Raw genomic sequence first — 13,862 nt, 5'->3', positions numbered from 1 at the left:
CTTAAAAAAAATTTAGACATTATCTATTATCTCTCTGTTTTGATAGATGAAGATTTGGATTTTTTTACACACGTCCATCTTCCTTCCCCTAACCTCCCAATATAGTTATATTATTACTTTTATTTGAATTGTTCATTACTGTTATACTCTATTAAAACTGTAAATATCACTCACACAGTTATGCAGTATGAGTTTCCTTTCTTATAAAGCAATTTGCTTTTCCTGTAGTTTCTAATCACTCTTTTTTTTGTTGCCCTCTTTTGCCATTATCACATCCTTACCTTTTTTCGAAGGTTTCATCAAAGGTATTCTATTACGTATCTTTTCCTTTTCTAGAGCCCTCCACTGTTCAGCTCCAATCAAGGTGGTTCCTCTCTACTCTCTGCTGCACAGCTATTATCCCTAGGACTTTGCCTCGCTCTCCTCCTAGGTTGCATCCAGAAATCCTGGACATCATGTCTTTCTCTTCCACCTCTATGCTTTATTCCCTTATTTTCCTGGAGCGCATCCTCAGAAAGAAGACAAATTTCCAGGACTCCTTCTCTGACTAAGGATGTCTGTTTCTCACTTTCACAATTGAGTTTTCACAGCTGAATAATATTCCATTGTTTGCATATATACAACATTTTGTTTATCCATTCATCAGTTGATGGACTCTTGGGTTGCTTCCATCTTTAAGCAATTGTGAATAACTGGGCAAATATCTGTTCCAGTCCCTGCTTTCAATTCCTCTGGGTATGTATCTAGTAGCAAGCTTGCCAGACAATATGGTAATTCTATGCTTAGTTTCCTGAGGAACTGCCAAACTGTCTTCCACAGTGGCTGCATCTTTTTACATTCCTACGGCAAAGAATGAGTGTTCCTGTTTCTTCATATCCTCCTCAACACGTGTAGTTTTCAGTTTTTTTTTAATAGCAGCCATTCTATTAAGTGTGAAATGATAAATCATTGTGTGTGTGTGTGTGTTTGAAGTCTTTAATTTACAATTTGCAAGTCTCCAGCAACTTGCATATCAGTCAGAAACATGCTCTACTGCTTACATGTGCATGCATATCTGCATCATCCCACCCCTGGGGAGGATGTAATGTTTGCCTACTATTTTGCAGAGGCAAGTCCCAGAAAAGATTAATCCCCACTCTTTGGGGCATAAGTTTTACAAGGGCCATCTAAGTGTACAGTCACTATTAGGTCATCTTAGAAGCAAAGGCAGGGGTTTCAAGGGAAAATAGGATCAAGGGTCAGAAAAAAATGGAGTGGTGGTAAAACAGAAGAAAACGATCTTCACTAGAAAAAGGCTTCTGTTAAAATCCCAAGCAGGATCCTTGCCCTTTGAGGAATAAAAGTTATGAAAACAACAGTAAGACAAAAGGAATAAAACCCATATGAATCTCTATCCAGTTTCTATTCACCAAGAAAAAACTTCGGTCCATCTTTTATTTTTTTGAAAAATTTTTGACATTACAGAACTAAACTGAAATGTATTAATATTCCATTCTTACATTTCCACGACAAACACACACAAAAAATTCATGAGCCAAAAAAAAACAAAACAAAAAACAAACTCAAACCAAACCAAAAAAACAAGGAGAAGCTTATAAAACTAAATACGGATTTAGCTTTAACAGCTGATGAGAGAAAGGAATTAAAATGCTTTAATTAAAAAATCATGAGTGGATGATAAAGTATGCAGAAACTGAAAATTTACAAACTATCTAAAACCTGCAATCACTGACTATTCATAAACTACACAGATGGGTCATGGGGGTGGTGGACAGCAGAAAGGGATATGGATGAATCGGCATTGTTCTAACTGCTCCCAGGCCGCCCGTCTCCGAGGAAAGCCTGACATCGATTAGATACTGCGCTAAGCTAATGCTGGCACCAGTGATGGTAACCTGCACATCATTACATCCTTCCACTGGGTTTGCAATTTTGATCTGCACCCCAGACATCTGGCAGATCTCATTGATTGTGGCACCTTAACGCTGGATTATGCAGCTAATCAAATCATTTGGAATGGTGACTTCATGAGAAGTAGTAGCCTGAGCAGATGCATCCAAACCTGCACAGAATCTAGCACTGCCATGCGTCATAGGAAAATGAGATTGCTGCATCGTCACCTGGTGCAGCTTGGTGCAATCTGGCCGGGGAACAGTATATGCCCTTGAACACTATAGTCCTCTAGAGGTGGACCCTCCAGGTCAGGATTGAAGCATGTGGATGGAGTGGTGTGGGGAAGCTCGTATCGTGGCTGCTTGTGCTGTACCTGTCCTGACCACCTGCAAGCTGATCAAAGAACTGGACGGCTTGGGCCTGTATGGATGGTCATGCCCTTTTTTTTTTTTTCCAAGATTTTTTTTTTTTTTTTTTTTTTAACATGGGCAGGCACCAGGAATCAAACCCGGGTCCTTGGGCTTGGCAGGCAAGCACTCTTACCTGCTGAGCCACCATGGCCCACCCGATGGTCATGCCCTTTGAGGGGTGAAGGGAGACTCCAACATGACCTCATATCTGTTTGACACACTCAGTGATGGACTGTAGACTGCCAGCAACAGTGATGGCCCACTCAGTTGAGTTAGGGAACATATTCCCTTGCCACCTTGGCCTGAGCCCCTACACTCTATTTCCTTGATCTTATAACCTCCTTTCCCAATAAGACAGCCACATTGACCAGCAGGGGCCACCAGCCTCAGGGTAACCGGGGGTCTACTGGCAGCTGTGCTGTTGGTCATATAGCTGCTGATGTCCTCTTTCAGTCCGTCAAAGATCACAGCAAAGGCTTTAAAGATGGTGTTAGTGGGTCCTGTCAAAGTGATAATTCTCTCAGGACAATTCCCGTCTGAGCTGATGATGCATGCACCACTATGTGTGCACAGGCTCTTAACTGATTCTCCTTTCTTTTCAACGATACTGCCAACTTCCTTTCCACGCATAAGAAGCCAGATGGTGAGAGTGACATTTAATCCACCTTCAATAACACCAGTGTTCATTTCGAGCAGTGTTCTAGAAAGCGACTTTAAGTGGGCAAGTCTTTGGTCACTGGCAGGGATGAAAGCCAAAAACTGCAGGCACAAGGTGACTGGGGGAAAGGGGAAATGGGTGGGAAGGGGAAGGGCAGGAGGCGGGGGTGGGGAGACCAGAGCAACAGGGGTGGGTGGGAAGGCAAGGGGGGCCCCACGCAGGCAGGCAGAGGAGGAAGGTGGGGTGGAAGAGGAGAAGGAAGGGGGGAAGAGACCCCCGGATGGGCACAGGGCAACGGAGGGCAGGCGGGCAGGAGAGGGCTCCGGCTGTGGCTGCTCTGACTGCTGCCTCTGCTGGTCTGGGGCTCATTGTGGATTTAATTTGCATTTCCCTAATAGCTAGTGTTCTAGTTTGCTAGCTGCCGGAATGCAACATACCAGAAACAGAATGGCTCTTAAAAACGGGAATTTAATAAGTTGCTAGTTTACAGTTCTAAGGCCAAGAAAATGTCCCAATTAAAACAAGGCTATAGAAATGTCCACTCAAAGGCATCCAGGGAAAGATACCTTGGTTCAAGAAGGCCGATGAAGTTCAGGGTTTCTCTCTCAAGTGAGAAGGCACATGGCGAACATAGTCAGTGTTTCTCTCTCATCTGCAAAGGCACATGGTGAACATGGTCAGGGTTCCTCTCTCATCTGGAAGGGCACATGGTAAACACGGCGTCATCTGCTAGGTTCTTCTCCTGGCTTCCTGTTTCATGAAGCTCCCCGGGAGGCATTTTCCTTCTTCATCTCCAAAGGTCGCTGGCTAGTGGACTCTCTGCTTCATGGTGCTGCAGCATTCTCTGCTCTCTCTGAATTTCTCATTCTCCAAAATGCTTCCTCTTTTATAGGACTCCAGTAAACCAATCAAGACCCACCCAAATGGGTGGAGACATGTCATCACCTAATTCAGTTTAACAACCAATCTTGACTAAATCACATCATCCAGGGAGATGATCTGATTACAGTTTCAAACATACAGTATTGAATAGGGATTATTCTACCTTTATGAAATGGGATTTTGATTAAAATATGGCTTATCTAGGGGGCATATATCCTTTCAAACCAGCACAGCTAGTGATGTTGAGCATTTTTTCATGTGCTTTTTTGCCATTTGTATTTTCTCTATGGAAAAAATATCTATTCATTTTTCCCATTTTTTAATTGGGTTGTTTTTTTATTTTTGAGATGTACGATTTCTTTCTATATTCTGTATATTAAACTCTTATCAGATAAGTGGTTTCCAAATATTTTCTCTCACTGAGTAATGTCTTTTCAATTTCTAGGTGAAGTCCTTTGATGCATGAAAGGTTTTAATTTTGATGAGGTCCCATTTATCTAATTTTTATTTTGCTGCTTGTACTTTGGATATTGAGTCTAAAGAATCATTGTCTACAATGAGGGCCTGAAGATGTTTCCCCACATTTTCTTCTAGGAGTTTTTTTAGACCTGCTTCTTATATTTGGGTATTTGATCCATTTTGAGTTAATTTTTGTAAACAGTGTGAGATAAATAAGGGTCCTCTTTCATTGTTTTTCATATAGGTTATGTAATTTTGATTGTGATCGCATTGAATTCTTAAATCAATTTGGGTAGAATTGACATGTTAATGATAGTCTTCCAATCCATGACACGGAATATCCTTCCATTTATTTAGGTCTTCTTTGATTTCCTTTAGCAATGTTTTTAGTTTACTGTGTACAAGTCCTTTACATCCTTGGTTACATTTATTCCCAGATGTTTGATTCTTTTAGTTGTTTTACCTTCTCAATTTCTGATTCAGAATATCTGCATTTTTATCAAGCACCCCAGGGTAAATTTAATTGAGATAACCTAAAGATCATGTTTTGGTAACCACTGCTCTCTAGAAGATAATGAGTAATAAACATATATGTAAGTTCAAATTTTTCATTTTAGACTATGAACAAAATCTTTGAACACAATTATAAAATTACATGCAAAAAGAACTCCTTCAATTACATTAGTAATGATTTGTCTACATTCAAAATTATACAAAAATGAGTAGTTCAAACCAACAGTATAATTTTACAAATCTATGAGAGTCTATAGTAGTGTACCATTACAGTTTAATGAAATTAGTCTACATTGCAACAATATAATTCTATCAAATTTAATGAGCTGAAAATTTTTTAGTCATTTTTATGTAAATCTCCCAAGAAGAAACCAGTACAATCTTTTCTTTGTTCAACAGAAATACTTTTAATTTTACAGTTTACTATTTCATGCTCAGAATGCATTATTTTGTTATCATTGTTTGACTGGGGCAACATAAGGCAGTATAAGTCTACCATCTACCAACAACCAGTAGAGAAAAGAAACCTATAAAATTATGCTAAAAATTAATCCAACCCTGACTACTTTTGATTATTTTTTAGTTTTTTCAGAAAGAAAGTTACAGATTATTGGAATTTAAGTAAACACTCCTAATTTACTATCTTGTACTAAAACATCCAAAAAGAGATTTTGTAAGATTGTCCGCCTGCCTGGGAAGTTCTACGTGACCACATTTAGGGGATACAGCCCAAATAGGAGGGATAGGATATTATACTCCTATTGCTTTGTACCCCTTATCAATATCTGGTGGAGAACCATGCAATAATTTAGGATTCTTCCCTGTGGTAAATGCAGTTAATTCAGGTAAATATGGAGACCTTCCTTTTCACCTCCTTCTAAAATTATCTAGATTAACTGTGTGATTGTTCTCTATTGCATCAATTGGGGCTGCAACTTTTGCATAGGTTTCCTGTGCTGTGGGGTACTGCAATTTAGCAGACTTGTTTTGAGTAGCTAGCAAGTACAAGACACTGAAGGTAATGAAAATATGTATAAGACAGTGGTTTTTAGCAGTTAGAAAGAGAGGAAAGACATGATTGCATATACCCAATACATATGGGGTATAATCAATTCCTCAGGGCAATTACAAAGTTCAGGATATAAGTTCAGAATTTCACCTTTATTATTATTCGGAGGGAAACAGGTCTAAAGTTCCAAGCACCAGAGGTTACAGATCATAAGCAGAATCCAAGAAGATCTGAGACTTTTTAACAAAAATGTTCACTATGCAATCATTGGGTCCATCAAAGTCCAGTTAAGCTGCCTTACATTTGATCATTCTTTCATTTTCTTCCATGTTCCCAACCTCCCACCTTCTCCACCACCTACATAATAAACTATTGCTTTTCAGCAGCTGCTGTCCAAACTCATGGGAACCCTGAACAGTTCTGAGGGTTATTGCAAGGTGTGATGGTTATTGTAGGTGTGCTGTGGTTTTGAACTTGTTTATTATCTATGTCAAGCTAGGACACAAAAGTAATGCCCAATTTCCCAACTGCCATTTAATTAAAAATAATCAAAACCTACAAAAAGCTAAGACCATGAGTCTGTTTTCTCCATTTTAAATAGATACTTTTTTTTACCTGATTGGACATGTATGTATTATTACACCTTCATTTAATTTTTTTAAGAAGTTGATACAAAGTTTCAATAAAATTATTCTAAGTTTCTTTTCAGGCATTTGCTAAAGACATCATAAGGCTGCTGCTTCAGGTTGGATTCAACAATAATGGAAGCACTAGAACTCCATTACTTCTCCTGGATGAAATTTAGAAAGATTATGGTTATGTGCATCAGCTACTCACAACACTCAATCCTGAATGATTATAGAGAAGGAAGAATGATTTCATTGGAGGAGAATACTGGGCTCAGTTGTATGCAAATCTTAATACGGGAAAGAGGAGGGGAAGGAAGGTTTTTGACCCTTTCATGAATTTCAGAAAGTCTTTTACTGAGTGAATCACTGAAAACTATGTCAATGAAAATATAGAGAAAATGCACATATGCAAAAAATACAGAGAAAATGCATAATTTTTTCATTCAGAGACTATTGTCAAACTCTATTATTCTTGCCTATTTATCCTGTTCTGTGTCCCTAACAGAATATTTAAAGACCCAAGTATTGAGAGGCTTCAGGGAGTGATGACACCAGCATATATAGAAAGGAAAGAAATGCAGTCCTTTTGCTAGCTAAGATCTTCTCTGCTTTGCTTTAAAAAATTACTATAAAGGAATCAATTTACAGTGAAAAATAAGAATACTTCTGTGGAAATCTGATGACAATTATGTACAGAAAATTGATGGAAAGTTTCACATAAAGTAAATGCTATCTTCCCCTCCACCAAGTACAGACTGCAATCTGCCAGTCTTCTGGTAGCCAAATAGCATAAAAACTTACCGCTTTTTTTCCCCTATAACATAAACATTCAAAACAGAAAAACCTAACATTCAATATGTTCAAAATCCCTGCATTAGGAGATGAATAAAATATCTTTTAAAAACAAATACCACTCATCTCTTAAAAAATGATTTAACATCTTGCTCTACTTCAAACAAAAACCCCTATGAAACTTTCAATTTCATAGAAAGTACTAAATAATTTATATGTAGTTAAAGTTGTAGGAGTTAGGGTGGGCCACGGTGGCTCAGCAGGCAAGAATGCTTGCCTGCCATGCCAGAGGACCCGGATTCGATTCCTGGTGCCTGCCCATGTAAAAACAAACAAACAAAAAAAGTTGTAGGAGTTAACTGGGTTTTCCACTTATTATGCAATTATTTGAACATCATGACCATCTACTTCCTTAAATAATTAAAATCAGTATACCTTGTATACAATTTTTATAAGATGAAGGTTTTCATTTAAGGTCTTATAGAGTAAGATCATTTAGAATTACTGTGTTTGGCATAAAATAATATATTTTCATGTATTCAAAATATTCTGAAGTTCTTATCAGAAAAATAAAAATGGTCTTCCTTTAAAAAAAAGTTTAAATCAGGGACTCTTTGACAAATTTTTATGATCCTTATTTTTAAAAGGACGTATTTTGCTCAACTCAGTGCAGTCGTTAAGCTTTATGTTAAGGAAAACAACTTGAAATAGGTGCAAATAAAAAGCATCTTACAATCCTATTTAAGTTTGTCTATTTTTATATTTCACTTTGAGAATTTGTGGCTCCAGAGGATCACAGCACATATTAATATAGCAATGTTAACACTGACAAGAGATGTGGTTCCTTATAACTATGAAGGTCTTTAAACTGAAGTTCAGGCACTTTCCCAAAGTGACAGATTCTGCAGATACTTAGTCATCTGTAGGAAAATCAGTCATCAAAAACAATCTAATTGCTATTTATAAAACATTCTTTACTTCTAGTCACTTTTTCTAAAAATAAGAAAAATTAAGTATTTACCTAAACATGGTGGAAAAGAGGTTTAAAAGGCTTAAACTATTTGGAGGAATCCCAAATGTATTTTAATATCAAAATTTAAGAAGATACTATATATAGACATTTAATATAATATGATAAAATATATACATAGATATAATATGTATGAATATCTACATCTATACTTTTATCTATAACTGTATACATATGCATATTACAGGTTTTATAAGAAACATCATGTGTCTAGTTTTTTAACGATAGTGTTTGTCAGAATCTATCAAGTAAGCCATCTTCAGAAGTCTGTTCTTGTTTGCAAATTCAGAAAAAGAAACAAAATACATCAAGAAAAAGCAATTTTAGAGGGAAAGGAATTAGGGCCAAACAGGTTGTACAATCTATTTCCTCTAAAAATAACCAACAGAAGGTCTGGCAGCCTATCTTAGTTATCAGCAGCTTCCCTTCATTAAAACTAATTGCTTTGCAGAGGACATTTCCATTGATGCATATACAAAGCAATTTCAAGTTCATGATGGTGGCCTCCAGCCTCTCTGGGGAGTGGATGGTCCATTCTCCTTTTTATGTTCTCCTTAGTACAGGGAAGCAGTTGAGACTACTAATGACTATCCATTCTGTGAGTGTCACTTGGCTGGAACTTCGTGATAAATTTATCAATCAGATCTGCAATATATGTGGAATTGTGAGAGGCAATCGTTTTACTGAAGAGAGAAAATGAATGAATGAATGAGTTACAGAGCTGTGGTGCCCAAGCTTGGGCTTTAAGGCCACACTGCCTGGGGTTTCAACTCTGGGTCAAGCTGATTAATCTCTCAGACTCAGTGCTCACATCTGTAATTTCTGAAAAGTAGAAGCACCTGCCTTATTGTAAGAATCAAATGAGTCAATGCCTATTAGCTATTATAGTATCTGTTTTATGAGATAGTCTCAATTTAAGCTAGTGAAACTATATAGGACTATGTTTTATTTTACAAAAGTTTAATCTTTTCATGATTCATTCATTCATTCATCCATTTCATATTGCCTGATTTTATACTGTTAAGCATCTTTTACTTCTTAAGGTAAATATATTTTGTCAGGTGAGTTTAATATTTGATTTTCTTTAATTTTTTAGGGAAAATCTAAATGATAACACCAGACACTGTAAATAACAAGCATGATAGGAAAGCGGGGATCCTTCCTATTGTTATAAAAAGACAATTTTTAAACTATTGTTAAAAACAGAATATCATTGAATTTATTTTTAAAACACAACATCAGATGTAGACTCATTTATTCACTAGGAATAAAAATGCATTATATGTGATCAAATGCATTTAATAAATTCCTACCTATATGTATATGATGTTGAAACATAATACTTTGTAGATTAAAGTGATATAATAATTTATTACCATTGAGCGAGTGTCTAGTACGTGGTAGACACTTCTTATTTTTCATCTTCTTAAGACTCACAAGAACCCAATAGTGTAGATAGTATTATTCCCTGTTTACAGACACAGAGAGGTTAAATCGGGTAGCTACTAGAAAGGATGGAGAGTTTTTCCTTGTCTGTTATGTTGGCTTTTATCCTTCTTTTATAGGCCCTTATAATTAAGATACTTTCCTCCTAACCAGATATCATCTTACCTCCCTGTTTAGAGTACAAGCTATTTTAGGGTATAAACAACATTTATTTTTTAAACATTGCAGCACTAAAGCATATTTTATAAGCCTTATGGGAGCACAATATAGAGCATCTTCTCCTACCTAAATACTATCATTAGACTGATAGCCCATCTTTTCATCAGTGGCCTCTGTGATTGCTATTAGGACTCTACACAAATACTGGATCTCTTGTTCTGGGTATATGGTAGAATTTTAGAGTGCTCTGCTTGCTTGAAAGTAGTGTGCCTTTAAGTGGAAATGACAAGAATCACTCCTGGCAGAAATTTCTGGAGCCAGCACATGGTTGGCCATGCTCTCTTCTCCCTGACTCAGCAATTATGTATTCATGGGTGGAGATGGCACCTTCATTCCTGAACTCCTGGATAGCCATGATGTAGAGTGAGCAAGCTACAAACAGGGTTACTGTAAGCCAATGAGATTTCGTAGTTGTTTGTTACAACAACATAACCTAGTTTTACCATCTGATAAAGCTTCTTAGAATCTAATCAATATGGTATTTACCTTAAAATCCTAATTTAACGTTACAAAAGGTCAACTTCTTTTAAGAGAAGAAAGAAATGAAGCTTTGCTATGTACTTAATGGCAATTCACAGGATGGCAGCCCACAGAATTAGATTTCATCTTTCTTAAATTGCGTTCTCTTGCCATTTTCCCCTTTGTGCTAATGAGGTGTGAATTGGATGAGGGCAGGAAGTTGCAGATGACATAAAACAGCAGCCATACTCTTAAGTGTACTCAATGTGCCACATAATATGATCTGATATTTACTTTTTTTATAAGGAGATCCAAGGTCGACGGAAGTATCAGCTGAGATTCGGTCTCTGTTCTGTCTCAGTGAAGATGAGAGTAACTAAAATGTGTGGAATGCAATTTTACTGGGCTTAGTGATTAAATATTATAATATATGCCTTTCCACATCCTGAATAACAAATTAAATTATTCTTCTAATGATGAATTGCAATAAAATCATCTCACTGAGGTTAGCTTGCTGACACCTTGTATTATCAGAAGAATATTTTTAAAGCCCCACAAATAACTGCAGGGAGAAATTATTTTGCTATGTCTTGAAATGATTATGAATAGCATCTTAGTATTGACAGCAAATTTCTCCAGATCCTATATTCTGAAGTTGAGATTTTCATTATACTGAAATTAAAGCTGATCTTATTATAGAAAAAGAATTGCATTCTATTTTAAGAACTGTTCTCACAATTCCAATCCATTGTACTATCAGAGGCCAACAGAAAAACAGTAAAGATGTATTAGAATGAAAAACATGACTACCAAGATAAATAGCACACTTAATAAGCTGACTATTTCATACTACTTAGAAATCCCACAATAGAAACACCCACTTATCCACTGTAAAGTCGCCTTGGAAAGTCCTAATAGCTGAAGAATAATACATTCTCTAAGCACTTTCAACTTTATATATATAGTCCCCATTTGTTCCATAAAAAACTCAAGGTGTCCTGCAGGAATACATGCAAAGCAACAGAATTTTACAAAACAATGAGGTTCAGTATTGTGCATTGCAGTTAATTTTCATTATTGCTTTAGTTTCTGTATTGCTGTATTTTTTAATTGTGGAGCTATATATATATATATAACATAATCTTCCCATACCAAACCTTCCAAGGCATCCTATTCAGTGGAATTAATCACATTCACAAGCTGCAGTACCTTTACCACCAACCATTACTAGAGCTTTCTCTTCACCCCAAACAGAAACCGTACACTCATTTTGCACTAACTCCCATTGCCCCTGCCTCCCACCCTTAGTAAACTGTACTCTACTTTCTGTCTCTAAACTTTGCATAATCTTTGATATGTTTTTTTGTGTATGTGTGATTACCATGGGGCTTAAATTTAATATCCTAAATCTATAGCTACCTTGTTTGCTTTGATACCCGTTTAACATCTTCAATGGCATACAAGACCCTGTTCCATCTTCCCACTTTTAGGTAGCTGCTCTTACAAACAACATAGTTATAACTTTTTGTCCTCAAACAATTAATTTATGATTATACTTTATGCATTTGCCTTTTAGGTTATTTAGGCAGTAAAAGTTGGAAAAGTGGAGTTACAATTCCAAAATATCATAGTACCAGTATTTAAATTTGCCCATGTCATTATCTCTACAGAGATTTTATTTCTTCATATGGCTCCAGTCAGTTGTCTAGTGTCATTTCTTTTCGACCTGAAGAGCTCCCATTAACACTTCTTGTAGGACAGTCTAGTGGTGATGAAGTCCCCCTCAGCTTTTGTTCAAATGAGAATGTTTTAATTTTTCCCTCATTTTTGAAAGACAGCTTTGCCAGATATAAAATTATTGTTTGGAAATTTTTTGCATTCAGCAATTTTAATATGTCTTCTGTGTCAGTTTGAAACTTTTGGGTACCCCAGAAAAGTCATGTTCTTTAATCCTTATTCAATATTGTAGGGTGGAAACCCTTTTGACTCAATTATCTCCACAGAGATTTGACACTACCAGTTGTGGATGTGACCATTTGGTTAGATTACTTCCATGGAGATGTGACATACCCAATTGTGGATGTGGCCTTTTGATTAGAGAGAGATGTGACTCCACCTACTTAAGGTGGGTATGGATTAGTTTACTAGAGTCCTTTAAAGGGAAAAACATTTTGAAGAAAGCTCAGATGCAGATGCTTGGAGAACAGTTGCTTTAGAGCTGACAGAGATACAGGTGTTTGAAGATGATTGGATACTAACATAGACAGCAGATACCTAGCAGACATCACCATGCGTCTTCTCATGAGATGCTAAGCAAGCAAGAACCTGGAGAGAGCCACGGGAAGTCAAGAGATGAAAGCCAGCCCTAGAAGCCAAGTGAGGAACCCCCCACAGGAAAGAGAGGCTAAAGCAATGGAACCCAGGAGCAAGTGAACAGCAGACACCAGCCTGGTGCTTTTTCATCTGACAAAGATGTTCTGGACAGCATCAGCCTTTCTTGAGTGGCGGTATCCTCTTGTGGGTGCCTTAATTTGGACATTTTCATGGTTTCAGAACTGTAAACTTGCAACTTAATAAATTCTCCTTTTAAAAGCAAAAAAAACAATGAGGAAATGGGGACTATCTTAGTTTCCTGGCTGTTAAGACAAATATCACACAATGGGTTGGCTTTAAAATGGAAATCTACTGGCTCACGGTTTTAAGGCTAGAAGAAGTTCAAGATGGAGCTGTCAGCTAGACTGTTTTCTGGGGCTGGCTGCTGTTAATCTTTGGGTTCTTGACTTTTCTGTCACATGGCAGTAAACATGGTGACACCCTCTCCTTTCTCTTCCAAGTTCTAGGTTCTAGCAAAATCCAGCTTTTGGGGCATTGTAATGGTGGCTCAGTGGCAGAATTCTCACCTGCCATGCCAGAGAACTGGGTTCAATTCCTGGAGCCTACCCATGCCAAAAAAAGAAAAGAAAAGAAAAAGAAAAATCCAGCTTCTTGTCTTTCACATGACTTTCTCTTCATAAGGCATCCAGTAATAGGATTAAGGCCCAATCTTATTCAGCTGGGCACACCTTAACCAAAAATAACATCTTCAAAAAGGTCCTATTTGTAATGGGTTCACACCCACAAGAAAGGATTAAGATTAAGGAACATTTTTTTTTTCTGAGATACATAGTTCAACCTGCCACAGTGTCTATGAAAAATAATTGTCTGGAAATAACTCAAAGCCAGGAATTAGATTAGTTCACAAGTTGAAACAATAATTTACACAATGTATCGGTTCTATATAGCGAAAACAAACCAGTTACTGGCTTTCCTAGTTTATGGAGTGTCTTTAGAGGACAGGCTGAGTTATTGGAAGAAGGGAGAGAGTCGCCTGGTCCTAGATTTCCAAACTAGTTTCTAGACCCTATTAGTAAACACATTTTTAAATGTGCACCCCCTCCACCCCCACATACACACCTCATCTGTG

The 13,862-nt window shown here is 37.1% G+C and overlaps 1 protein-coding gene and 1 pseudogene across 3 annotated transcripts in view; both read right to left on the bottom strand.

The window, feature by feature from the left end:
- The window catches only part of SLC35F1 (solute carrier family 35 member F1), a 430,621-nt gene that overhangs the window by 273,260 nt on the left and 143,499 nt on the right, over positions 1 to 13,862 (bottom strand). The window lies entirely within an intron of this gene.
- Positions 1,656 to 3,033, bottom strand: LOC143682903 (poly(rC)-binding protein 2-like; annotated as a pseudogene).

This window comes from Tamandua tetradactyla, chromosome 5 (genome assembly GCF_023851605.1).
Source record: "Tamandua tetradactyla isolate mTamTet1 chromosome 5, mTamTet1.pri, whole genome shotgun sequence".
In the NCBI taxonomy this organism is placed as follows: Eukaryota; Metazoa; Chordata; class Mammalia; order Pilosa; family Myrmecophagidae; genus Tamandua; species Tamandua tetradactyla.
The sequence above is the reverse complement of the archived record's forward strand: the minus strand, read 5'-3'. Positions and strand labels throughout refer to the sequence as shown.